At 41.6% G+C, this 7,151-nt stretch overlaps 1 non-coding gene across 1 annotated transcript; it reads left to right on the top strand.

Moving 5' to 3' along the window:
* Window positions 1–642: 642 nt before the first annotated feature.
* Window positions 643–833, top strand: LOC119864317. Its single transcript, XR_005373712.1, has one exon. It is a non-coding gene; the product is annotated as a U2 spliceosomal RNA (small nuclear RNA).
* Window positions 834–7,151: the final 6,318 nt, after the last annotated feature.

Below are 7,151 nucleotides of genomic sequence, written 5' to 3'. Positions count from 1 at the left end.
CACTCTGTAACTTGTTTTGAAGCTTGAGCAAAAGGCGTGGTTTTCACCACTCATTTTACACAGATGACATCCATTCATTCAACAATTAGCATGTATTAAGGGCAGACACATGAACTCAAAGATTAGGGGACAGACACCGAAGAGTCACTAACAGTAGAGTTAAATTTACTAAATAAATAAATAAATAAATAAATAAATAAATAAATAAATAAATTTACAGAGACTCAGATACAGTTATTTCCTAAGTTGTTCTCTTTTCCTGTCCTCTTTTTGAGGATATACCCTAATTCGTCGCCTGCTCTCTACCACCACCTCCTCCTCACAGGTCTTTTCTCGATGATTGGCATCATTCTACATGCACTTGCCCCATCATAGAGCGAGATATCTTCCCTGGTGCATCTCCCTCACTGACAGTGCCCGACTCCAACCAAGTTCTGTTAATTTATACTGTTAACATCTCTCTCTCTACTTAACATCCCTTCTCCCCATCCCCAGTTTGTCTTTTCTAGTTTAAGTCACCATCAACCTTCCCCTAGATGAGTATAACACCTCCTCCACTAGTCTCTTAGCCTCTTTTCTTCTCAGTCTATGTCCTTGTACTCACTGCCACTACAGTGATACTTTAGAAAGAAGACAGGGTGGATCGTTTCTCGGCCTTTTGGCTAGGATCAAGGGTAGTACCTGTTCTTATCAGTGTAATATCTGATACGTTCTCTATCTGAGGACAATATATTAAATGGAGTTTTGGAATTAGAAAATGGAATAGGAGCTCGCTCCATCCACTCCACACATTGACCTGGTATTGCAGTACTTCCAGGAACGGTGCACCCCCCTCAGGGGAAATAAAGGTTGCTTAAAAATAGAAAGAAAGAAGGAAAGAAAGAAAGAAAGAAAGAAAGAAAGAAAGAAAGAAAGAAAGAAAGAAAGAAAGAAAGACAGACATGGTGGGACAGTTGCTCTGCTTCAAATCCTTCATGGGCTCTCCAGTTCTCTTGGGATAAAATCCAGTGGCCTTGTACTCACCACCTCTTCAGCCTCATATGCCTCTCCTCTTTCACGCTCTTCTCTGGAATCACTTGCAGTGCCTTATGTGTCCCACTGCCTCCAATTTCTGGGCCTTCGGATGGGCCGTTCTTTTTTTAGAAGAATCTCCCTGTCCCCTGTCCCCTGACCCCACTTCCGTACTTGACCACTAAGGCCTCTGGTTTCAAAACTCATTGCTATTGCCCTAACAACAGCAAGAAAAACTATTAATAGTCTTTTCTCCAGGAAATATGCTTTCTATTTCTAGGTTGTACTTGCAGCACTTTTCCTAGAATTTTAGGCAGCTCTGTCTGCCTGTTTATCTGCGCCTGGCTCTCATGAAGTTCTAACATCTTTTGCAGGGAAAGAGTGTGCTTTTATCCTAAGCAAGTGAATTAGGGACCCTTGCAAACTAGTGCTCTTTCAAGCCACTAGGCTATTATTCCATAAACATATGACTATGTATTTTGACTCTGAGTTGAGTAAGTTTTCTTCAGTGTCTAATGTTGCCTACAATAACTTTTCCCACCCTTCCAGGCTATTACCTGATGATGAAAACAACTTGATATTTTACTTTGTATCTTCCACCCACTAAGCTATACAATGACTTCTAGAATAACTTAGCTTTCAAAACAACTTCTGACTCTTGGGACCTTAGCTTAGTTTTCTTGAATCTTTGCAGACTATTGTCCTGGCTCTATTTGTTGAGTGTAGAATATCAAGTCTGGAACATTCAAACCATGGACACTTATTACTAGGCTGATAGGAATGGTTTTGCTTTATCACTTTCATGGACCAAGCCTTTAGAAACATACTGGCATAAAGTGGGGCACCTGGGTGGCTCAGTCGGTTAAGCCTTGGGCTCAGGTCATGATCCCAGAGTCCAGGGATTGAGCCCGCATCGGTTCCCTGCTCGCCACTGAAGGAAAATCTGCTCCTCCCTCCCTCTCTGCCTGCCACTCTCCCTGCATGTGCATGCGCTCTCTCTCTGTCAAATAAATAAATAAAATCATAAAAAAGAAACATATTAGCATAATGTCATTAAATATGGAAGACAGATTTTGTTTCTTAATGGGAGAATTTAATCTTTACAAATGCTGAGCACAGTTAATTTTCATCTTCTAAAGAGTTAATTGTGTGCCTGAAAGTCTCACTGCTAGGTGGATTCATTCAGTGTATCTTAAACGTTTTAGTTTATTTGGGGTTTTATTTGTTTTGTTTGACCTACTGCAACTCGCAGTGAGAAACTCATCTTACATATATGTCAAGAGAAGAGAATACACACACACACACACACACCACACACACATACACACACTCAACTGAAACAAAATTTCCATGAATAATATTTATCCTTGGTATATGTGGTTCACACTGACATCATTGATATTTTTCTATTCTATCCAACCCTATGCTATCCTACAGTACTCTGTTTACTATCCATTAAGTTGATTTCATTATGCAATGGAAAAGTACTGCCTTATAATTTTTGACAAGAAGAAAACAAGGCAAGTAAGGTGGACTGGAATAACTCTAGTTTTTTACTCTCCGGAACATTTCCCTATCCTTTTGTCCTTCCATGTTTAGGTGATCTGGGTGGAGCTCAAGCACTGTGGCTTCTTCACATTTTTAGCCTTTGAGATGAGCATGTGATTAAATTGGGTCCGTTATATTTTTTTAAAGATTTTATTTATTTATTCATGAGAAACACAGAGAGAGAGAGGCAGAACAACAGGCAGAGGGAGAAGCAGGCTCCTTGCAGTGAGCTCCATGTGTGACTCAGTCTTGGGACTCCAGGATCACACCCTGGGCTAAAGGCAGATGCTCAACCACTGAGCCACCCAGGCATCCCAGTTGGGTATATTATAACACATTTCCTCCTGGACACAAAACCTTTCCATGTAAGGATGTTTAACCCCATGTACACTGATCAAAACTTCTCTGCTAGAACGAGAGTGGAAGATGGCCTCTCTCTTCCGGGGCTGCTAAGCTGTGAAGAGGTGGGTGTAGACTGTCAGCAGCCATCTTTATCTTGCTTGTTTGGAGAAAGCCTGATTGAATAGTACAGCCAAGCTCTGCTGAGGGATGGAGAGAGAGAGAGAGAGAGAGAGAGACCAAGAGAGAGTGCCCTGGAAGCAATCTGTGAGGGACTGGATCAAGCTGTGAAGAATTCTAAATTTATCTTATATTTCCCAGGTATATGAGAAAATATTGTTTCCTTTTTCTTAAAGCTGTTTTGAATTGAGTTTTCTCACTTGCTGGGTGGAAGAGTCTTGATCATTTGGTTAAGCAGATGGATACGGAGGACTTAATATTTGTGATATGAATGCAAAGACCACAGACCCGTGTCCATATTGGAAATATTCATAAAAGATCCCCTCTACCTCCCTTCTACATCCATCGAGAAATGGGCTGTTTGGTGACTTACGCAGCAGGATGATATATTTTAAGAATAGTTTCAATATTAACTCACATGTCCTTGCCTGCTCTGTCCCCAGCTCTTCTTTTTTTTAAATTTTTTTTTGTATATTTTTTCTTGGAGTTTGATTTGCCACCATATAGCATAACACCTAGTGCTTATCCCGTCAAGTGCTCCCCTCAGTGTCCATCACCCAGTCACCCCATCCCCTCGCCCACTTCCCCTTCACTACCCCTTGTTCATTTCCCAGAGTTAGGAAGGAGTCTCTCATGTTCCATCACCCTCTCTGATATTTCCCACTCATTTTCTCTCCTTTCCCCTTTATTTCCTTTCACTATTTTTTATATTCCCCAAATGAACGAGACCATATAATGTTTGTCCTTCTCCAATTGACTTACTTCACTTAGTATAATAGCCTCCAGTTCCATCCACGTTGAAGAAAATGGTCAACAGCAAAGAAACAAACAATCCAATAATTAAATGGGCAAAAGACATGAACAGAAATTTCACAGAGGAAGACATAGACATGGCCAACAAGCACATGAGAAAATGTTCCCATCACTGGCCATCAGGGAAATACAAATCAAAACCACAATGAGATACCACCTCATACCAGTGAGAATGGGGAAAATTAACAAGATAGGAAACCACAAATGTTGGAGAGGATGTGGAGAAAGGGAAACCCTCTGCACTGTTGGTGGGAATGTGAACTGGTGCAGCCACTCTGGAAAACTGTGTGGAGGTTCCTTAAAGAGTTAAAAATAGACCTGTCCTATGACCCAGCAATGTCCCCAGCTCTTCTAGCCCTCGCCTTTTCCCCTCATTCAGCCAGCTTGGCATTCTTTATTCATTTCCTCAGAAAAAGGATGGCAACCCAGAAACACGAAGTCTGGGATTTTCACTTTCAAACTTTGGCTTCAGGAGAACATTAAAGAGGTGTGATGAATAAGACAAAGAGTTTTCTAGTTATAAAACCAGAAAGGAATTTCCAGGCTGAGATGAGTGACAAATGAAAGGCATATAATGTGCAAGAAAGCTGGGAGAGGCCCTAGGGAAAGCCACCCAGTTCTGCTCCAGCATGTGGTCCCATGAACAGCAGCCAACACCAATCACTGGGGGACTTGTTGGCTCCATTAAGGTGTGGACTACACAGTCCCTGTGCTGAGGAGTTTTGTTAGTTGTTCTTGCATGGAGGCTTCATGAGAATCTGTCTTCCACAGCAGTTACTATAAGGCCTGCTGGGCGTCAGGTAGGAAAATCGCCTTTCTCTGTCCCTATGTACCAATCCCACTAATGTGGTGTAGACAATCCCCACCTAGATACACAAAAGCTCCCTGAAATGGAGATTGGCCCTGGACACAGAGAGGTATTTGAGAAGAAAAGAAGACCCGTTGCACACGAACATGGATGAAGCGATTTCTTACCAACCTGAAATCTCTGTAGAGCTAGGAAGTAATAAAAAAGACAAATCTGACCTGACCCCCAAGCCTCCCACCTCCCAACACACACCATTACCACTCTACCACCATCACACTTGAATATTTCATGTTGTGCCGAACAGGAATACAGTCAATCAGTACTAAACTATTTTACACGTTTTTGTTGCATGGCTTCTTGTGAATGTGGACAAATGTTAATTAAGCCCAGAGCTAGGCACTGATAATATAAAGATGAATAATATAGAATTCCCTATCCTCATGTTGCTCACAGGGTGGGGGAGTGGGGGAGTGCAGAAATATATGTAACTGATCCCATCAAAAGGACTGATGGAGAGGGGATCCTCCTGAGTGGCCTCCCAAGGCCTCTTCCATTCTACCGTTTGGTCACCTTTCTTTCTTTCTTTCTTTCTTTCTTTCTTTCTTTCTTTCTTCTTTCATTCATTCTTTCTCCTTTCTTTCTTTCTTTCTTTCTTTCTCCTTTCTTTCTTTCTTTCTTTCTTTCTTTCTCTTTCTTTCTTTCTTTCTTTCTCTTTCTTTCTTTCTTTCTTTCTTTCTTTCCTTTATTTCTTCTTTCTTTCTTCTTTCTTTCTTTCTTTCTTTCTTTCTTTCTTTCTTTCTTTCTTTCTTTCTTTTCTTTCTTTCTTTCTTCTTTCTTCTTGTCAAAAACTCCCCTACACTGGGACTCCTGGGTGCCTCAGTGGTTGAGCATCTGCCTTTGGCTCAGAGCATGATCCCAGGGTCCCAGGATCAAGTCCCACATCAGGCTCCCTGCAGGGAGCCTGCTTCTCCTTCTGCCCATGTCTCTACCTCTCTCTGTGTGTCTCTCATGAATAAATAAATAAAATCTTTAAAGACAAAACCAAAAACTACTTTACATAGTCATACTTTTCTTTTATTTTTTAAAATAAAATAAAATAATTTAAAATTATTTTTTTATAGTCATACTTTTCATTTCGGTTTAGCCATCAACATTCAACCTGTGAAGTTCAATAAAGGAGTTTTCCTGTATCTCCCGAGGGGAGAAATTTGACATTAATTAGAGTTTAAAAAGCCCAGAATAAACACGCATGCAACAGCCTCTGAGAGATCACGTTCCCTACCTGTATTGATAAACTCTGACCAAAGCATGTGGTGCCAGTACCACGTGCGACAAGTGCTTTCCATGGGGTCTGGCTCCTAATTATAGCCTTGTCAGTGGATGGCCTCCTCCTGGACTAGTTTCACTCAGCACTGCCTCACTTTTCTCCTCTTCATACAAATAGCCTGCCCTTCCTATTTCCTCTCTTCCTCCCCAGACTCCAATAATTGACGCCAACCCAGCACCCGGAGGCCCGGATGCCAACCCTTGGGCAGCATTTGATTAAGAAGCCACCGAGCTCCCACGTCTGAATCCTGATCTCTGTGCTCCTCTCCATGCCATTAAGTGGTGCTTGAAAGAAACTGCTTAAGTCCATGGCTTTGTGATGGTTTTCTTCCCCGCCTCTGCTTCTTATCAGTGAGGCTTACTGAAGAGAGACATTTTGAGCTAAGAGCCTCTTCCAGGGTGGAGAGTCTATCTTCAGGTTTCAAGAAATTAAAAACAAGCCACCCCCCTGCCACAATGGTAGAAATGGAGCCCAAAGGCTCCCCTGAAGGATGGGGCTGCCCCTCAGGAGGAAGTGAACCACCTTTCTAACACATGAGGAAAAGGAATTTTTCAGAAATGGAAGACATACAATTTCGAAAAGGCTATGTGGCATCCCAAATACCCACAACTTTAAGTAGAGCATTCTAATTGAGTGGCTGCATTACAGAATAATTTAATAAGAAGAGACCACATCTGAGGAACAGGCCAAGCATTTCCCTGAACAATAGTTTTTCTACATTCTTTTCATTCCATAGGCTCAGAGAAGGTATTTTGATGGATCATAAGCCTCTCATGAACCCATGCCCCGGATTTAGAAAAGCTGGAGTCCCTGCATGCCAACCTTTCAAAATAAGCACAGTTCACCTCCTCCTGGCTCCCAAAATGAACTTTAAAGGAAAAAAAAATCAGAAGTCAGGAACTACCTGCACTAGGAATTACAGCCAAAGTTTTTAACCTGACCCTGTCACATTTTGGCAATAAATTAGATGTCATATTAGATGTGACATATTCCTACTTATTGTCAAGGATGAGATATTGAACATAAGTGCCAGTGTTGGTTTCTATTTGCATTAAAGCAACACCAGAATGGGTGTCTCTCTTTAAGAAAACAGAATTAGCTGGATTCATGCTCTTCCCATATGTG

Source organism: Canis lupus, chromosome 18, assembly GCF_011100685.1.
Source record: "Canis lupus familiaris isolate Mischka breed German Shepherd chromosome 18, alternate assembly UU_Cfam_GSD_1.0, whole genome shotgun sequence".
Classification (NCBI taxonomy): Eukaryota; Metazoa; Chordata; class Mammalia; order Carnivora; family Canidae; genus Canis; species Canis lupus.
The sequence above is the reverse complement of the archived record's forward strand: the minus strand, read 5'-3'. Positions and strand labels throughout refer to the sequence as shown.